Raw genomic sequence first — 20,420 nt, forward strand, 5'->3', positions numbered from 1 at the left:
GGTGAAAAAAATCGCTAGCAGTTTGCAGTTTGCAATAGGAGGATAAATCCAAGAAATAATTTAATATACTAAACCATTACAAGGAAAAGGATGTCAGGAAGCTGCTTTTTCTCGGAATGTGACTCAGAGTCCTAGGAAATAGAGGAAATTACTTATAAAATTATCCATTCATTCTTTCGAAAATATTTATAGAAAACCAAGTGCTGTTGGACACCAGTGGCTTAATGGTGCATAAAACCAGATGTATTCTTTAACCTTATGAAATTCAGAGTTTAGTGAGGAAACAATAAAATATAAGTGTATTCTTCTGTTGTAGAACTAAAGAACCTACTGTGTGTCAGGCACTAAAGATATTTAACTCTTGCCCTTCAGAGTTCACAGTCTAGTGGAGGAGGACAAACATACTCAGAGATCATGGAAATGCAGATAGGCATTTAGGGAGGCGCAAGAGGGCCACCTAAAGTTAGGGGAGATGCTGAAAAGTGGCTTCCTCGAAGAGAGGATGCTGCCCGAATTAGCAAGATTTGGTAGTTGGGATTGGGTACAGGTGGTGGAGAGAAGGCAAAAGCTATTCCAAGCAGCATAAAGTAGTATGTGGCGTGGGCTTCAGTGCAAGGGAGGCCCAAATTTGAGTTCTAGTTTTGCTACATACTCAGGAAAATTAATAAAAAGCCCTGTCTTCATTTGTAAAATGAAGATACTAGGATTGTAAGAGAATGAAATGAGAACAGTATGTGTAGCCATATGGATCTCAGTCTCAAAGTTCAGACATGCAAGAAATATCACTTGATTTTCTAAAACTGAATTTTGACCCTGAATCCCCCATTCTTCTGAGCTGGCAGACAAAGACAATCTTGGTCTTTGGACCTTACCCTCCCCAATTCTTGAGATGGTGCCAATGTATTGGGGAAGGCAGGACAGACTGTGTACATCTGGTCCTGGGCCCTGGTAAGTCTACTTTCCTTTCCTGTGGCACTTGGAACTGGAGATTCTCTGATGCCTCCAGGTCATCTCTGGGGCTCATTGTAAGGGTCTTTTTTTTAAGCTAAAATCTTCTAATGACAAAAGTAACCCATGCTTATGAAGAAAGGGCCTTCCTTCCCTTCCATTCCTAACCCCGTTTTATTCCCCAGGGAGCCTTTGTAACAGTTGGGTATCTATCCTTTCAGGTAGGTATGTTTTCAATATACCTCAAGCTATGTATAAATATGTACCAGAGGTATGCTTTTGTTGTTTTTAAATTTTGAAAAAAAAGGGATACTGTATATGTTGTTCTGCTTCTTGATGTTTTTAGCCTAAAAGTCATGAACATCTTTCCACGTCAGTAAATATTATGATGTGTAACCCTAAAGTTTCATATGTTGGAGCCCCAACTCCCAGTACCTCAGAATGTGACTGTATCTGGAGACAGGGTCTTTACAGAGATAATTAAATTAAATTTTTTTGCTTTTATATATTGATTTATTTTAAGGGAGAGAGAGAGAGAGTATGTGTGCACAAGCTGGGAAGGGACAGAGAGCGAGGGAGAGAGAGAGAATCCCAAGCAGGCTCTGCGTTGACAGTGTGGGTCAGCGCACTGACACAGAGCTCAGGTTCACAGAACCATGAGATCATTACCTGAGCCGAAATCCAGAGTTGGACACACAACTGACTGAACCACCCAGGTGCCCCAAGGTATTTAAGTTTAAATGCCGTCATTAGTGTGGCCTCTTCTGGAAGATGACAGGTGTCCTTGTAAGAAGAGGAAATTTGGCCACAGATGGGTACACAGGGAAGACCATGTGAAGGCACATAGGAGAAGACGGCCACCTATAACCCAAGGGGAGAGGCCTCAGAAGAAACCAGCTCTGCACACACTGTGTCTCAGACTTCTGGTCTCCAGAACTGTGAGAAAATACATTTCTGTTGCTTAAGGTACTTTGCTAGGCAGTCCTAGCAAACCAGAACAGTAAATATGCACCTACTTTGTCCTTTTTAACAGTAACATGGTGTTCTTTGTCATAGATAATATGTAATATATTGTCAAAATATATTTAACCATTTCCCTATTGTCTCATATTTGTTCATATTATCAATATGCTATAATAAATATCCTTATACTACATCCTCTATTCTGTCACTAGGTTATTGAACGGATTCTTTATTTAAAGTTTTTTAAAAAATGTTTGTTTGTTTATTTTTGAGGAAGTGGGGCAGACAGAAGATCAGAAGCAAGCTCCATGCTGATAAGCAGAGAGCCCAATGTGATACTCGAACTCACCCGCGTAAGATCATGACTTGAGCCAAAGTCAGATGCTTAACCGTTGACTGAGCCACCCAGGCACCCCTGGGCTATTTTTTTTTTTTTGCAAATTTATTTGTTTATTTTGAGAGAGATGAAGGCAGCACAAGTAGGGGAGGGGTACAGAGAGAGGGAGAGAGACAGAATCCCACAAAGGCTCTGTGCTGCCAGCACAGGGTCTGACTCTGGGCTCGAACTCACAAAGTTGAGATATCATGACCAGAGCTGAAAAGAGTCAGATGCTTAATCGATTAAGCCACCCAGGTGTCCTGTGAATGGATTCTTAATGATAAGATTACTATGTCAAAGGGTATGTATATTTTAAAATAATATTTATATATTCCAAATTGTCACCTAAGGTTATACCAATTTAACCAACAGTATGTATAGGATGCTCTGTTTCCTCAAACCCTCACAAATGTTAGATACTGAAAATACTTTTTATAGTTATTATGAGTATTATAAATGTACATAAAAGTAGAGTAGTATAATAAATGCCATATACTTGCCACATTGATGAAACAATTATTTTAGCATTTTGTCATGTTTCACCTATTTTTTGAAGAATTTTAAAGTAAATACAGATATCATGACATTTCATTCCTAAATTTTGAATTGTATACCTAAATAGGAACACTTTCCTACATAACCACAATAATACCAACACACCCAAGTTACCCCTTCTTGTCCCCAAAATGTCTTTTGCAGCAAGTTTATTCTTATTAGTATCCAGTTAAGAGCCATGATTGGATTTGGTTGCTGGGTCTCAAAATGTCTTTTGCAGCAAGTTTATTCTTATTAGGATCCAGTTAAGAGCCATGATTGGATTTGGTTGCTGGGTCTCTGAAGTTTATCTTGATTTAGAAGAGACACACCCTTTTTTGTCCCTTCTTGTCTCCTCCTCACCTCCCACCCCCAGCTTTTTATTTTTCAAATGACATTGATTCAGAAAGACCAGGAGAGTTGTTTCATACAATGGCCCCATTTCTGGGTTTTTCTGACTTGTCCCTTGTGGTATAATTTAACAGCCCCATATTTTCTAGTATTGGAAGCTAGATCTAAAGGCTTGTTTAGATTCAGGCTAAACACTGCATCATACGAGGAGTCACATTATGAAGCTCTGGGTATCCCATCATTGGTGATATTAAGATTGACCACAGGGTTTATGCAGTGACAGTCATCTTGGAACAAACCAGTAATCTGTGGGGTGGTAACTTTGGCACTAGGTGAATATCCAGCTCTCCATCAACCGTTCACCTGATGGTTTCAGCATCTGTTGATACTCTTGGCTTAATTATTTGCTTAGGGGTTGCAAATTGTGATTTTCCAATTCTGTCTACATTTATAGCTGGAATTTTTATAGAAAGAAGAGCTTTTTCTCTTTGACTAGGGCCATTAGTTATCATGCAATATGATTCCTACTGCAAAGAAAAAAATATTCTTTTCCCTTCCAGAGTAAGAACTTGGCATAATGGCCCCTTCAAAGAAATTCTTATTTATTTGATTGCTTATTTTATTCCTCTTTTTTTTTTTTTTAAGTATCACATGGACTCATTTTTCTAATATAGTCAACATATTTCAATCAATTACAGTTATGGTTCTTTTGATGCTAAAATGATCCCAGCTTTGACCAGTGGGTTCCTCTGTCAAGCTGGTTCCTTTGCTACCATTAAAAAAAAATTTTTTATATCAATATGATAGGTTGGAAAGTGGTGTTTTTTTGTGGCTTTAAGTTACATATTCCTGATCAGTGGTATTTCACCAGCCATTTATATTTCCTACTCTGTGGGTTCATATGTTTTGTCTACTTTCCTTGTGCCATAATGGTATTTACACCAATTATCAAGACTCATCCCTACAAATGAAATGTTTTCAGTGCTTACTGCCAGTCTCTTCCAGCTACAACTCCCCTATGCTTGAGTTTTTCCTTAGGATCATCTTTTGCTCTAGAATGAGTCTTGAAATAGCTTATTTAGAAAGGGGGTACATTTTCCTAGTTCTGGCATATTTGAAAATGCCCTTTTACTAAGTCATTAACATTTCCTTCAAAGCTTTGTAGACAGTGCTTTATTGTTACCTGCTGAGTCTTAAAACACTTGTAAAATTCTTATTTTTGAAGTTTAAAAATTCTGTCCAGATAGGCCTTTCTATGACAGTCTTTTCCCTAACATGTGTCTAGAACATAGTAAACATTAAACATATTTTTCTGAGTACTTTTTAAAAGATTAGGTTTAATTTTTTTTTTTTTTTTACTTTAAAAATTTCTTGTGTTCCGTCAATCAGCTCTTTTTTGTTTGTGTGTTCAGGTAAACAGAAATGCAACTTGGGAGAGTGTTCAAATGTACATGTAAGTAATTTAGGAGAAAAAATCTTTAAAAATTATTGTTTTAGGCTTTTCAACATCTACTGGGCTGTTTACTTGTCTGTAGAACAAGTAGGGCACATCTGTCTTGCTCACCAGCTCATCCTCAGAACTTCATAAGTAAATATAAATATTTATATTTGCTGAAGGAATTAATTTCAAATATTATTCTCCCTTATATCTTTCTTCATCCCATTATCTCTTCATCTTTTTACCCCAGTTGGTAGACAGTCTCCACTTTGCCTTCAACTTAACATTCTGATGTACCTGAATGTTATAATACAAGTATTCCATTGGAACCTTTTCATCTCTGAACAATTTTTTTTTAGCCCAAAGCATTTCCTTTATCTGGCAGATTGTTGTAGCACAGGATTGTTCACACTGGTCATTTGCAGGTTATAACTAACACTTTTTGAAGTATGAATAAGGTGCCTAGTTGTCTCAGTTGGTTATGTGTCCAACTCTTGGTTTCAGCTCAGGTCATAAACTCATGGTTTGTGAGTTCAAGCCCTGTGTTGGGCTCTGTGCTGATAATGCTGAGCCTGCTTAGGATCCTCCCTCTCCCTCTCTCTCTGCCTTCCCCCAGTCATGCTGTCTCTATCTCTCTCAAGATAAATAAATACACTTAAAAAAATAAAGTATGAATAGAAGAGTATGGTGCTTCAGGGAGGATCATCCAAAAATGACCTGTAGAGATGACCCTGGGGTTGCCCACGTATTGTGCCAGAAGGGACTAGGGTCCTCCCTTCTACCAGCAGAACAGCTGTGCCCACACTTAGTGTCCTAGGATGGCTTTCTACCCCTTGCATAAGGGGCTGCAACTTCTTTTTTTTTAATGTTTATTTAATTTTGAGAGAGAGAGAGAGAGAGAGGGAGCAAGCATAGGGGAGGGGCAGGGAGAGGGGGGCACAGAATCCGAAGTAGGCTTCAGGCTCTGAGCTGTCTGCACAGAGCCTGACATGGGGCTTGAATTTGTGATCTGTGAGATTGTGACCTGAACTGAAGTCAGACGCTTAACCAGCTGAGCCACCCAGGTACCCCAGGGCTGAACTTCCTAAGATCACCAAGTATTGGGCAGCTAGCACCTAACTTCAGTTACTCTGGCTCTAAATAATTTCTTTGTCCACATTCTGACAAGGCTGCTTTCTTACAAGTTAACTCCAAGAAGATCTAATCTTGGGTGATATAGTCTTCCACTGGAACACACACAGCACCTGGCCGTAGCATCCCTCTCCCTGGGGTGTTTGGAAGATTCTAGACTATGCCATCTTCTCTTTCTGACCCCTGGCTTGTAATTTCCCCCATTAAAGCCTGTTCCATAACTCAAGCTCAAGGACCATATAGAATTCATCCTAAGCCCTGTTGCTCTGTACATAGTGACCATACAGGGACTCCCTACCTATTTGAACAACTAAAATAAATATATGGTTAAATTTGCTCTCAATGGATTCATGTTCAGTCCTGTTCAGTTGATTTTGAACAAATAGGAGTTCGATGTTGTCAGAAATTGATATGGGTCCTGTTATAGACTGCATGTTTGATTCCACCTCCCCCCACCCCTCCAATTCATAAACTGACACTCTGATCCCCAGTGTGATGGTATCTGGAGGTGGAGCCTTCAGGAGATTAGGTCATGAGAGTGGAGTCTTCATGATGAGATTAGTGCCCTTAGAAAAAGAGACAGGAAAGTTCTTGCTTCTCTCTTTTTGGTCTCTGCCATGGGAGGATACAATGAGAGGATGGCCATCCAGGAAGATGGGCTCTCACCAGAGGCCGAATCTATTGGCATTTTGATCATGGACTTTCCAGCTTCCAGAATTGTGAGAAATAAATTTCTGTGTTTTAAGCCACCCAGTCTACGGTCTTGTTATAGCACACCAAACTGACTAAAACAGGTCCCAACCAAATTTTTAATAGTAGGATATCAGATCCAGATACATACAGAGGAAGAGAAGCTGAAGGCAATGACATTTCAGAAATGTAGCAAAATTTTGTCATAGAACTGTGGGTGGGTGGGCAGAGTGGAATGGGGGAGGTAATCCTAGTGAAGCCACACCTCTATCACTGTTGGCAGGTTTTCTAGGAAAAGGTTTTATGCTTGAATGGCTAATTGGTGCCCCACTGGGGCCTCAGCACATCACTGAGGGTGTCTCAGAAGGAGGGGCAGCCAAGCATTACAGTTTCTAACAGGCCTCTCAAACAGCTTGGCTTTCAGCCTTCTGCCACAGAGTGGCCTCCACCACTCCATATTAGGGGTGTCAGAGGGTACCTTCTAGCATCTTCTGCTTATGCCCATAATTTGTTGTCTCCTTGCAGAAGAAAGATTGCTTTCGGTGGTTCAACTTTGTTACCCCATTTATTCAGCACTGAGTTTTAGTAGAAGTCCTCAGTTTTTCTAGTGTGAAATTTCTATTGCTGATGCAGGTATTTTGCTTGTACAGTTCATTATTTTTTTTTAAATATGAATTTGGTGCGAAGAAAGGACAAGGCAGATGCCTATTCATTTTTGCTGTATCTGGAATAATATGCAAAGTCTTGGATATGCTTTAAGCAATTCAAGTGTCCTTTGGTTAGATGAGTTTGCCTGCAAGAGCAATTCCAATTCCAAGTATCTGGATTTTCATGGTTTCTGTTTGTGGGGTGAGGCCCCCTGAGTCTCTGAGTATTCTCTTGCATTAAAAAACCTGCTAGCTTCATTAGAAGAGCCTTTTGCTCTGTGGGCTTAGATACACGTCAAACCAAGCAAGGTAGCAATCAACAGCTTTCCTGGAAAGCATCTTAACTGCCTGAAGTTAGGGACCTCAACACCCCCTCCCAACTGTTTCTTCTCTACACTTTCAGAAGGGCAGGAAAAGTCTTTACGCCAATTTAAGAACTTTTTCCCAGAGCTGGGAGGATTAACATATAAACTCAGTGGACAGAGCAGGTAGCTCTCCCATTTCCCTCCAAATTGAGGGCAAGATTAATTACGGCACTCACCTGTTTCTGAAGCGGGCCGGTAATGGATCCTGGCTGTGCGCTTCCCGAAGTAGCTCTTAGCCACGGTTCTCTGCAGACTCCGCGGGCTTTGATCAGCCCATTCCCTCTCAGCAGGCCAACATGGTAGCCACAGGACACAGTGCTTAGTTTACAATCATGTTAATTTTGCTTTTTGTTTGTCTTTAGCAGTTGGAGATTAATGAGTAAAAAGGGTGTTTAAATTTTCAACCAGCCTTCTTTTAATCACTTGGCCGCATTGTTGCTGGCAGTTTTATTGCTTTGATTTCCTGAATCAATCAGGTGTACGGTTTCCTTGTCCAATGTTGATTATAGTGCAGGGAAAGACAGTACTACCAGCAATTGCTGCTGCTGCTCTGGATTCCACAAAAGGCTATTGTGAAAATTCTTTGCGATCTTTGCCATGATTTATCATAGTATTTTCAATAAATCAGGGACATTTCCAAAATATTTTACAAAGAATGTTGCTATACTCATTTTTCAGCTACAGAATCGAATTAGCCTTTACCTGTTAGGATGGTGAAAATTAATAATTCAGATTTTGGAGTAAATTTGTTTTGGTGGGGGCGAAGGAGAGAGAGGGAGAGAGAGAGAGAGTCTTAAGCAGGCTTCACATCTGGTGTGAAGCCCCATATGGGGCTCAATGCAGGGCTTGATGCAGGGTTCCATCTCCCAACCCACCATAAGATCATGACCAGCTGTGGGATCATGACCTGAGCTGAAATCAAGAGTTGGACGCTTAACTGACTGAGCCACCCAGTCTCCCCTGGAGTAAATTCTTTAGATGAGGTAGTTGCTACTCCAACCCCTGATTCTGTTTTCTGAACCGAGGAAAGCAGACTCAATTGCACTGCAGGTTTTCTTCAATGTGGGCTTCTGGTATGTATATAAACAAGCTAGGCCTCGATTTTCTCTCAAAGAGGCTTCTATCAAAGAAATCCCCCTCAGGTCTGGTACATTGAAATGCAGATTTGTACACACAGTGCCGCTGAGTACGCATTGTTCCTGGCAGTAAGGGACAAGCTTTACTTAAACATAGTGGTGGTCTTTCCTTCCTTCCTTCCTTCCTTTCTCTTTCTTCCTCTCTCTCCCTCTCCCTCTCCCTTTTTCTCTCTCTCCCTCCTTCCTCCTTCCACCCCTTCCTTCCTCTCTCTTTTTTCTTTTCAAGATATTTTATTTTTAAGTAATCTCTACACCCAACGTGGAGCTCAAACTCACAACCCTGAAATCAAGGGTCGCATGCTCCACAGACTGAGGCCGCCAGACGTCCCATAGTGATGATCTTTCCAAAGTGCAAACCCGATCATGAGACTTCTTGACTTAATATCCTTTAATGTTTCCTATATCCTCTGGGTCATGTGCTGACAGGCTTACAGACACATCTTTCCACTGTGAGTTCCTTCTTTTATCATGCTACCAGCTTCTAACACAGCCCTGGTCTGGAGAAGGCCCTCACTGAGAAAAATCCTTGGAATTGAGGAAAGAATTTCATCTTGGCCATTGTTGTGAAGATGCACTCAGTGTCTGTGCAGTTATCCCAAGTACATAATAACATTCCTTGGGAACTCTAGCCAGGGTAACATTTGATACCCATTTCTTAAGCCCGCTGAGGTTCCCTCCAAAACTCTAGGGAAGATATCTGAGAAATGGGTCTTAAGAGTGATCTTGTGGGACCCCAGTATGTGACTGTGCGTGAAGGACAATGAAGATGGGCACCATGCTGCCGGAGGCAGAGGTAAGAAAGGAGGTGTGGGACCTAAACTAGACAGGCCAAGGATGGGTGATGGTAAAGATGATTGTCTAGGTTGGCTGTGGACCTTATGAGATGCTGCTGTGGCAGGTTGTATCTTCTTATTCTTTTCTTTCTTTTTTTTCTTTTCAGTTTACAACTGTCTTAATGATTACTTAATGATTTACAATTTTACCAATAGCCCAACTTCCAGAAACCTACAGATTCAATTTTCTGGGATCCCAATGCCATTCTCCCCTCCACAGGATAGAAAAATCTTATATCATCAGTCTCTCCTCACAACCTCAGTGCAGCTCTTTCTGTCCATGGGTCCTATCCCTGTGTTTTAATAAAACCCCTTTTTTGCATGGAAGACATGGCAAGAATTCTTTCTTAGCCATCGGCTCTGAACCCCTACACTCCAAACCACATTACCTCCACTCTCAACAGCTCAGCCAATGAGAGACTGTCACAGCTCAGCCAATGAGAAGCCACTATTTTGCTCCCGTGGGCCTTTTGTTTTACAACAGCCCCACCTACCTCCCCACTTCATTTTTTTTTATAGTTTATTGTCAAGTTGGTTTCCATATAACACCCAGTGCTCATCCCCACAAGTGCCCTCCTCCATGCTCATCACCCCCCTTCCCCTCTCCCCCATCCCCATCAGCCCTCAGTTTGTTCTCAATATTCAAGAGTCTCTCATGGTTTGCCTCCCTCCCTCTCCCCAACTGTTTTCTCCCCTTCTCCTCCCCCATGGTCCTCTGTTAAGTTTCTCCTGTTCCACTTATAAGTGAAAACCTGACTTATTTCGCTCAGCATTACACCCTCAAGTTCATCCACATTGCTACAAATGGCCAGATTTCATTCATTCTCATTGCCATGTAGTATTTCTCTTCTTCTTTTTTTTAATATTTATTTTGAGAAAGAGAGAGACAGAGCATGAGTGGGGGAGGGGCAGAGAGAGACACAGAATCTGAAACAGGCTCCAGGCTCTGAGCTGTCAGCAGAGCCTGACGTGGGGCTCAAATCCATAAACTGTGAGATGATGACTTGAGATGAAGTTGGACACTTAACCGACTGAGCCACCCAGGCGCCTGGGAAGTTGTATCTTCTAAAGATGGCTTTGCTGACATATCTGCTCCACATGTTCTCCTTACAATGTGACTTATCACTCCTCCATTGGGAGATGGGCCTATGTTCCTTGAAACTGAGTGGCCTTTTGTAACTACCCAGCCAACAGTATGGTAGAATGATGCTATGTGACTTTTAAGGCTAGGTCATAATAGGCAATACAATTTCCTTCTGCTTCTCCTTCGGGACACAAGCCGACGCAAGAAATCCTACCACCCTGAAGCTGTCTTGCCAGATATGCCAACAGAGTTAGAGGGGGATGTTTGAGGGGCCCCCATGTTCCAGTGGCCAGCTGTTGGGGTCTCCCCAGCCCAGACACTAGGGATGTGAATCAGGCTGTTGAAATAACTCCAGTCCCAACCAGTCTGATTTGTAACCTCCTAAGAGACCTTTAACAGAGCTGAGCCTGCTAGCTGCTCTGGAATTCTTGACACAGGAACACCAAGAGAGAGAGAAAAACGATTATTGTTCTAAGTCATTACGTTATGGTGATTTGTTACATAACCATAGTGTCTTGAAGAGGGAGCCTGAAACAGTTACCAAAATTGAGCATAACCTAGGCATAAATTAACCTAAGTTATATTTGAGATTTTTTTTTTAGCTTTCTGGGGGTAACTACAGTTTAGTCTTAGAAGAGAAGAACCCAGCAAAGACCATAGTCACTGGGTATGACTATGGATGACTATGTCAGGTTTATTCCAGAAATGAAAGGTGGGTTTAGCATTAAAAAGTTAATAAGTGTAATTAAATATATTTACAGGATAAAGGCAGAATATTCTCAGTGAAATAAAGAAAGAAATGGTTTTTGGTAAAACCCTACATATATTCATTACTGAAAAAAAAAGTCTAGTGCTAATGGATAGAAAGGACCTTCTGTAATCTCACAAGTGGTTCTACAAAAAAATCTATAAAGAATGTTGTATTAAACAGTAAAATGTCAGGGGCACCTGGGTAGCTCCGTCGGTTGAGCGCCCGATTTCGGCTCAGGTCGTGATCTCGCGGTTTGTGGGTTCGAGCCCCGCGTCGGGGTCTGTGCTGACAGCCAGCTCAGAGCCTGGAGCCTGTTTCAGATTCTGTGTCTCCCTCTCTCTCTGACCCTCCCCTGCTCGCGCTGTCTCCCTCTCTCTCAGAAATAAATAAATTAAAAAAAAATTTTTTTTTTAAATTTAAATAGTAAAATATCAAAACCTTTCCCACTGCAGTTGGGAACAAGATGAAGATGTTTACTATCACCATTTCTATGTTATACTGTGCTAGTCAGTACAAAAGGCAAGAAACAAAATAAAATGTATAAGGCTTAGGACAAAAAAAAAAAACCTGTTATTATATGCAACTGACATACTTGTATATATAGAAAATTCATAAATTACTGATAAATTATTAGAATGAAAATAGTTTAAAATTTTTTAGTTTTATTTTGGAGAGAGAAGGAGAGAGAGAAAGAGAGACAGAGAGAGAAAGAGAGCGCAAGTGGGGGAAAGGGACAGAGGGAGAGAGAGAGAAAAAATTTTAAGCATGCTCCACCATCAGCACAGAGCCTTATGCAGGGGTTGATCCTACGACCCTGGGATCATAGCCTGAGCCAAAATTAAGAGTTGGACATTCAACCACCGGAGCACCCAGGTGCCCTTGGGTGCAAAAAAATTAAACCTCGTGTTCTCAGTCCCATGTCATCTCCTTGCAGTAAGGAGACACCATGTGACACTGTTCTGGTCAATGAGACATATGTAGAAATCTACTTAAAAACACAAACTACCAGGGTTTTTTTTTAACCTCTAAATATTTCATTAAAACATATTTATTTTATTTTTGACACAGAGTGAGAACACTCATGGAGGAGGAACAGAGAGAGGGAGACTGAGGATCAGAAGCAGGCTCTGCCCTGACAGCAGAGAGCCTGATGTGGGGCTCAAACTCATGAACTGTGAGATCACTACCTGATCTGAAGTTGGACCTTAACTACTGAGACACTCAGACACCTCTACCTCCAAATATTTTGATTTGTATTTAATAAAAGCAATGGTAAAATGTCTGCAATTTATTCTCAATTGTGTAAATGGAGGAAAACATCCTGCTCATGGACTAGAATATGAATTTCCTTAAATTGTTTTAATATTTGTGCAGCCTCAATAAAAATCCTAGCAAGCTTTCTGTTTGCTTGTTTTGGTGGGTTTTGAAAACCTGATTTAAAAATTTATATGAAAATGCAAAGAGGCAAAAATAGTTAAGATACTTTTTAAAAAGATGAAGGTAGAAAGACTTGCTATTGATTATCAAAATTTACTGTAAATCTATATTTGCTTTGACAGCATAATATGGTGCAAGGAAGATAAATTGGATCAACTAGACAGAATAGAGTGACTGGCAGTAGATACACACACATGGACATTTGATTTGTGACAAAGGTGATACTTACGAGCAGTGGGAAAAGCTGAACTTTTCAATACTAGTGCGAGTACAATTGGATATCCATGTGGAAAAAATAAAATTGACCTTTACATCATATCATATAGAATATTAAATACCACAAAATTACAGATCTAAAAATAAACTTCTAAAGCAAATACAGGACACAATCTTTATGATCCTTCTTTTTTTTTAATTTTTTTTTATTTTTTTTTTAATAGTTTATTGTCAAATTAGTTTCCACATAACACTCAGTGCTCATCCCCACAAGTGTCCTCCTCCATGCCCATCCCCCCCTCCCTCCACATCCATCAGTCCTCAGTTTTTGTCAGCATTCAAGAGTCTCTCATGGTTTGCTTCTCTCCCTTTCCCCCACCATTTCCGCCCTTCTTCTCCCCCTTGTTCCTCCGTCAAGTTCCTCCTAATCCTCCTATACGTGCAAACATATGATATTTGTCCTTCTCTGCCTGACTTATTTCGCTCAGCATAACACCCTCAAGGTCCATCCATGTTGCTACACATGGCCAGATTTCATTGTTTCTCATTGCCATGTAGTATTCCATGGTATAGATAAACCACATCTTCTTGATCCATTCATCTGTGGATGGACACTTAGGCTCTTTCCATGTTTTAGCTATTGTGGAGAGTGCTGCTATGAACATTGGGGTACATGTGCTCCTATGCATCAGCATTTCTGTATCCCTTGGGTAAATTCCTAGCAGTGCTATTGCTGGGTCATAGGGGAGTTCTATTGTTAGTTTCCTGAGGAACCTCCACACTGTTTTCCAGAGGGGCTGTACCAGTTTACATTCCCACCAACAGTGTAGGAGGGTGCCCGTTTCTCCACATCCTCGCCAGCATCTAGAGTTCTCTGATTTGCTTCTTTATGATCCTTCTAAAAGTAACATAGGAAACAATATTTATGATCATGATGAAAAATATTTCTTAAACAGAACACAAAAAGTGCACTAACCATGAAGGAAAAAATTAAGTTCGACAAAACTACTATTTATAACATCTGTTCACCAAAGATACCATTAGAAAGGTGAAAAGGTAAGCCATAGGATCTATATCCAGAATATATAAAGAACTCTTTCAGGGGTGCCTGGCTAGCTCAGTCAGTACAGTGTTCAACTCTTGATCTTGGGGTCATGAGTTCAAGCCCCAAGCTGGGGAGTAGAATTTATTTAAAACACTTTTAAAAAGAACTCTTTTAGCTCAGTAAGGGAAATACAGACAAGCTATTTTAAAAAGGGGGTGAAGATTTGAACAGATTTCACAAAATGACTACTAATACATGAAAAAGTATGTAAACTCACTAGCAGTCAATGAAATTAAAATGAAAACAATAAAATGCACTGTACCCTTTGACCGGAATAACTAAGATTACAAAAACTGACAGCATCAACTACTGGCAAGGATATGGGACTAGTGGGAACTCTCATACATTGATGGTGGGGATGTAAATTGGTAACCTTGTTGGAAAACTCTTTGCCAGTATATCCACTGAATACACACCCCCCCTTAGATCCAGCAATGGTACTCCTAAACATATGCCCTTCAGGAATGTGTACACAAACATACCAAAAGACTTGTACAGAAATAGTATTCATATTAGCCCCAAACTGGATACAACCCAAAAGTAAAATGGATAAATAAGCTGTAGCACATTCATATAATTAAACACTATTGACAAATATGAATAAATTGCAACTATATCCAACCACATGGATGAATTTCCTAAATATAATGTTGAGCAATATATGAAAAAACACATGTGGGATGATGTTATTTACATCCAGTTCAAAAACAGGCAAAACTAATCCTTTAACATTTTTTACTTTTTATTGAACTATAACTTAAGTAGAGAAAATGCAGGAATCTTAAATGTACAGGATAAGTGTTACATAAGTAAACACTTGTAATAACTATCACCCAGATTGAGACAGAATATTTTCAATAATCCAGCAAGCATATCCTTCAACCACATGACAGTTCCCGACCTTAAATTTTTTTGATGTTTATTTTTGAGAGAGAGAGAGACAGAGCACAAGTGGGGGAAGGGTAGAAAGAGAGAGGGAGACATAGAAACCAAATCAGGCTCCAGGCTCTGAGCTGTCAGCACAGAGCCTGGTGCAGGTCTTGAACCCACAAACCATGAGATCATGACCTGAATTGAAGTCAGACACTTAGCTGACTGAGCCACCCAGGGACTCTGACAGCTCCTAACATTAACCACTATTCTGATCAATTTGTATCAGGAATTAGTTTTCATTTATTACTTTTTCTTGACCTGATTGTTGGTTACATGGATGTGGTTACTTTTTACTATTTTCAATTTGTACACTTAAGATTTATGCACTTCTCTGTATGTATGCTATACTTAAATAAAAATTCTTTTAAAATATTTTTTTCCTGCTTTTAAAAAATAAATGTTCATTCATTTTGAGATAGTGTGAGCAGGTGAGGGGCAGGGAGAGAGAGGGGTACAGAGTATCCAAAGCAGGCTCTGTGCTGACAGCAGAGAGCCCCACGCGGGGCTCAAACTCACCAACCGTGAGATCATGACCTGAGCTGAAGTCAGATGCTCAACTGACTGGGCAACCCAGGCGCCTCTCCTTTTTTCTATTTTAGAAAGAAACAGAGGGAGCAAACAAGTGGGGAAAAGGGGGGGGAGAGAGAGAGAGAGAGAGCGAGAGAGAGAGCGAGAGAGAGAGAGAGAATCCCAAGCAGTCTCCATGCCCAATGTGGATCCTGACACGGGGCTAGATCCCACGACTTGGGGATCATGACCTGAGCTGAAATTGAGATTCAGATGCTCAGCCGACTTAGCCACCCAGGCACCCCTTAATTAAGAATTCTTAAAAATTTAATCATCCTATGACCTATGGCCCCTCAAACCCTGCAGAATGACTAGAATTTTATTCAGACACGTTCTAAGCACTAGTTTCTTTTATTTCTGCTACTATAGGCATATTTCATAATTTTATGACTATTATCAATTTATGAATCTATTTAAACTAAGGTCTCACATTAAAATAAGAAAGAGAACCACTTAAAAATTATTGTACAGTACTATAAAAATTATTGTTTCTCTGTGAGGAAAGATGATGAATGTATGAACTCTTTTCTCTCTGAGCTTTCCTGGTCTTTTCATCTAAAGAACAACCTGAAAGCACTCTGAAGAGGTAGGGGAAGGGGCTTAACAACGGGCCACCAGAAGCATCTTGTGTGGACTCAGTCCCTTTAGGTTAAGGTATGGCCCCAAGTTTGGTCTTCAGTATTCAAGCCTGACACTAATACTCCAAGACAGCATCTCTTATCACATCTAGTGGTATTTTTTGTGTTGTGTTCATTAGTTTCATGCAGGACTCCATATAATTCTGTCTGCCGCTTTCTGAGAAAACTTACAGATGGGGTGGATATCACTGCTTATTAAAATTGACGGTTTATGTACGAATAGACTTTTCATTGTTTTTATCTCTTCCCCTCCCTCCTCATGTTATACAACTTTCCTGTTAAGATAATATCAAGCTGTCATTATGGCTAATATTAAAAGATATTATTTTCATATGAGTTGGTTCCAATTTAATAGCCATTTGATAAAATTACCACAAAATGGATTGATGGCTTCAAAATAATGATCACTTGTAGAAGCAATTAGTTTGGGACATTGTGTTTCTACTATTAGGTAGAATTTTATTTTTTGAAAAATTAGAAGCCGTTAACTGCACTCGAATTATGACTGTCTCCTGAGGAAAGCACTTTGCAGAGTTGAATTATTGGTCCCACTTCATAGGTGAGAAAGCAAGCTTTGAAGAAATTTAGTGCTCTGTGTAAAATTAGAGCCAGGAATGAGACTTAGAATTTTTGGTTCTTGTTCTTGCACCAGACCATTTGACCCCAGGCAACCCTTAGAAATTAGCTGAGAGGGAGGTAAACCATTAGAGACTCTCAAATACAGAGAACAGACTGGGGGTTGTTAGGGGGGAGGTAGGTGGGGGGATGGGCTAAAAGGGTGATGGGCATTAAGGAGGGCACTGGTTGGGATGAACACTGGATGTTGTATGTAAGTGATAAATCACTGGGTTCTACTTCTGAAACCAATACTACACTGTATGTTAACTAACTTGAATCTAAAAAAATAAGTTAAAAAAAAGAAAAAGAAAGAAGTTAGCCGAGGATACAGGGATTTGTCAAGATCACCTTAATAAATGAATATGCAATAGTAGAAGAGGCTCTCTGATCTATGCAATCCTCTTTTATATTAAATTTATGAAATACTATTTAATATACATTATAACTAAGATATGCAGCCTTGCATTTCATGCTCAGCTGGTAACCCCCATCACCTAAGTTAGAAATCTGGGAGTCTTTCTTGACTCCTGTCTTTCTCTGTCCAATTAAACTTTTAATTCTGTCAGGTACTTGCTTTCTTTTTGAAATAATTTCAGGCTTGAAAGAATAGGGCAATGAGTAGTTTTCTCTTGAAACACTTGAGCATGAATTGCTGACATGGTGCTCTAACACCTTCTTCCAACACCCTGGAGACTCATTCAAGTTCCTATGTGGTATATCCATAGTTTATTCCTTCTTATTCCTGGCTAGAATTCCATGGTACCATAGCGTACCTGTTGAAAGACACCTGGGTCGTTTCTAGGTTTTGGATATTCTAAATAAAGCTGCTATAGGGGTGCCTGCATGGCTCAGTCGGTTAAGCTTCCGACTTCCGCTCAGGTCACGACCTCACCGTCTGTGAGTTGGAGCATGACCTCACAGATGTGACCTCATCATCTGTGAGTTCAAGCCCTGCGTCTGGCTTTGTGCTGACAGCTGAGAACTTGGAACCTGGAGCCTGCTTAGGATTCTGTGTCTCCATCTCTCTGCCCTCCCCTGTTGTACTCTGTCTCTCTCTCTCTCTCTCTCTCTCTCTCTCAAAAATAAGCATTACAAATTAAAAAAATAAATAAAGCCGCTATAATGTTTGTGTACAGGTTTTTGTGTGAACATTAGTTTTCATTTCTCTGGGATAAAAGTCCAGGGGGACAGTTGCTGAGTGAATGATACCTGCATATTTAATTTTATAGAAAACTGCCAAACTGTTTTCCAGAGTGGCTGCATCATTTTATGTCCCCACCAGCAATGTGTGAGTGGACCAGTTTCTCCACATACCCACCAGCATCTGGAGCTGTCACTATATTTTATTTTAGTTATTCTGATAGGTGTGTAGTGACATCTCACTGTGGTTTCAGTTTGCATTTCTTTAATAGCCAACAATGTTGATTCATGCACTTATTTGCCATCTGAATATTTTCTTTGATGGAATGTCTGTTCATGCCTTGTGCTCATGTTCTGATCTATATAATCTTCTTTCACATTAAATTTATGAAATAACATTTATTTTTTTTTTTAAGTTTTAAAATTTACTTATTTTGAGACAGAGAGAGAGAGAGCAGGGGAGGGGCAGAGGGAGGGAGAGAGTCAGAGAATCCCAAGCAGGCTCCTCACCATCAGTGTGGAGCCCAATGCAGGGCCTGATCTCGTGAACCATGAGATCATGACCTGAACTAAGTCAGGTGCTTAACCGACTGAACCTCCCAGGTGTCCCTGGCTTGTTTACATTTTTACTGTTGAGCCTTGAGTATGCTTTATATATTCCAGATACTCAACATTTGCCAGATTAAAGACTTGGAAACTTTTTCCTCCAGTCTGTAGCCTGTTGTTGTTTTTTTTATCCTCTTAACAGAGTTTTTTATCGAGCAAATTTTTTTTTTGTGATGAGGTCCAATGTATCAATTTTTTCTTTTATTGATCATAAGTCTAAGAATGCTTTCCCTACCTTGATAGCCTCAAAATTTTCTCTCATTTTTTCTAAAAGTTTTATAGTTTTACAGTTTACATTTAAAGTCCAAGTTCTGCAATCCCTATCAAAATACCACCAGCATTCTTCACAGAGCTAGGAAAAACAATCCTAAAATTTGTGTGGAGCCAGAAAAGACCCTGAATAGCCAAAACCATCTTAAAAAAGAAAACCAAAGCTGGAGGCATCACAACCCCAGACGTCAAGCTGTATTACAAAGCTGTAATCATCAAGACAGTATGGTACTGGCACAAAAACAGACACTCAGATCAAGGGAACAGAACAGAGAACCCAGGAATGGACCCACAAACGTATGGCCAACTAATCTTTGACAAAGCAGGAAAGAATATCCGATGGAATAAAGACAGTCTCTTCAGCAAATGGTGCTGGGAAAACTGGACAGTGACTTAAAGAAAAATGAACCTGGACCACTTTCTTACACCATACACAAAAATAAACTCAAAATGGATGAAAGACCTAAATGCAACACAGGAAGACATCAAAATCCTAATGGAAAAGCAGGCAAAAACCTCTATGGCCTCTGCCGCCGCAACTTCTACTCAACACGTCTCCAGAGGCAAGGGAAACAAAAGCAAAAATGAACTATTGGGGCCTCAACAAAATAAAAAGCTTCTGCACAGCAAAGAAAACAATTAGCCAGCTAAAAGGCAACTGATGGAGTGGGAGAAGATATTTGCAAACGACATATCAGATAAAGGGTTAGTATCCAAGATCTATAAAGAACTTATCAAACTCAACACACAAAAAAACAAATAATCCAGTGAAGAAATGGACAGAAGACATGAATAGACACGTCTCCAAAGAAGCTGTCCAGATGGCTGACAGACACATGAAAAAATGTTTGACATCACTCATCCTCAGGGAAATACAAATCAAAACCACAATGAGATACCACCTCACACCTGTCAGAATGCTCACATTAACAACTCAGGCAACAACAGATGTCGGTGAGGATGTGAAGAAAGAGGATCTGTTTTGCACTGCTGGTGGGAATGCAAACTGGTGCAGTCACTCTGGAAAACAGTATGGAGGTTCCTCAAAAAATTAAAAATAGAACTACCCTATGACCCACCAATTGCATTACTATATATTTACCTGAGGGATACAGGTGTGCTGTTTCAAAGGGGCACGTGCACCCCAATGTTTATAGAAGCACTATTAACACTAGCCAAAGTATGGAAAGGGCCCAAATGTCCATTGACGGATGACTGGATAAAAAAGATATGGTATATATATACAATGGAGTATTACTCATCGGCAATAAAAAAGAATGAAATCTTGCTGTTTGCAATTACGTGGACGGAATTTGAGGGAGTTATGCTAACCAAAATTAGTCAGAGAAAGACAAATATCATAAGACTTTACTCATATGAGGAATTTGAGATACTAAACATGAACATAAGGGAAGTAAAAAGAATATAAAATCAGAGAGGGGGACAAAATATAAGAGACTCTTAAATATAGAGAACAGAGGGTTGCTGGAGGGGTTGTGGGAGGGGGGAAGGGATAAATGGGTAAGGGGCATTAAGGAATGGAATCTACTCCTGAAATCATTGTTGCACTCTATGCTAACTTGGTTGTAAATTAAACAAACAAACAAACAAAGAAACAAAAAGTCCAGGGTCTATTTTGT

At 40.0% G+C, this 20,420-nt stretch overlaps 1 protein-coding gene across 1 annotated transcript in view; it reads right to left on the reverse strand.

Annotated features, from left to right (window-relative positions):
- PAPOLG (poly(A) polymerase gamma) overlaps positions 1–8,735 on the reverse strand; it is a 39,560-nt gene extending 30,825 nt beyond the window's left edge. The window contains exon 1 of the mRNA XM_077766469.1: positions 7,623–8,735. The gene's annotated coding sequence lies outside the window, so the exon portion shown is untranslated. The remainder of the gene's footprint in view (positions 1–7,622) is intronic.
- Between the last annotated feature and the right edge of the window lie 11,685 nt (positions 8,736–20,420).

The sequence above is a fragment of the Crocuta crocuta genome, unplaced genomic scaffold, assembly GCF_008692635.1.
Source record: "Crocuta crocuta isolate KB4526 unplaced genomic scaffold, BGI_CrCroc_1.0 scaffold113, whole genome shotgun sequence".
Lineage (NCBI taxonomy): Eukaryota > Metazoa > Chordata > Mammalia > Carnivora > Hyaenidae > Crocuta > Crocuta crocuta.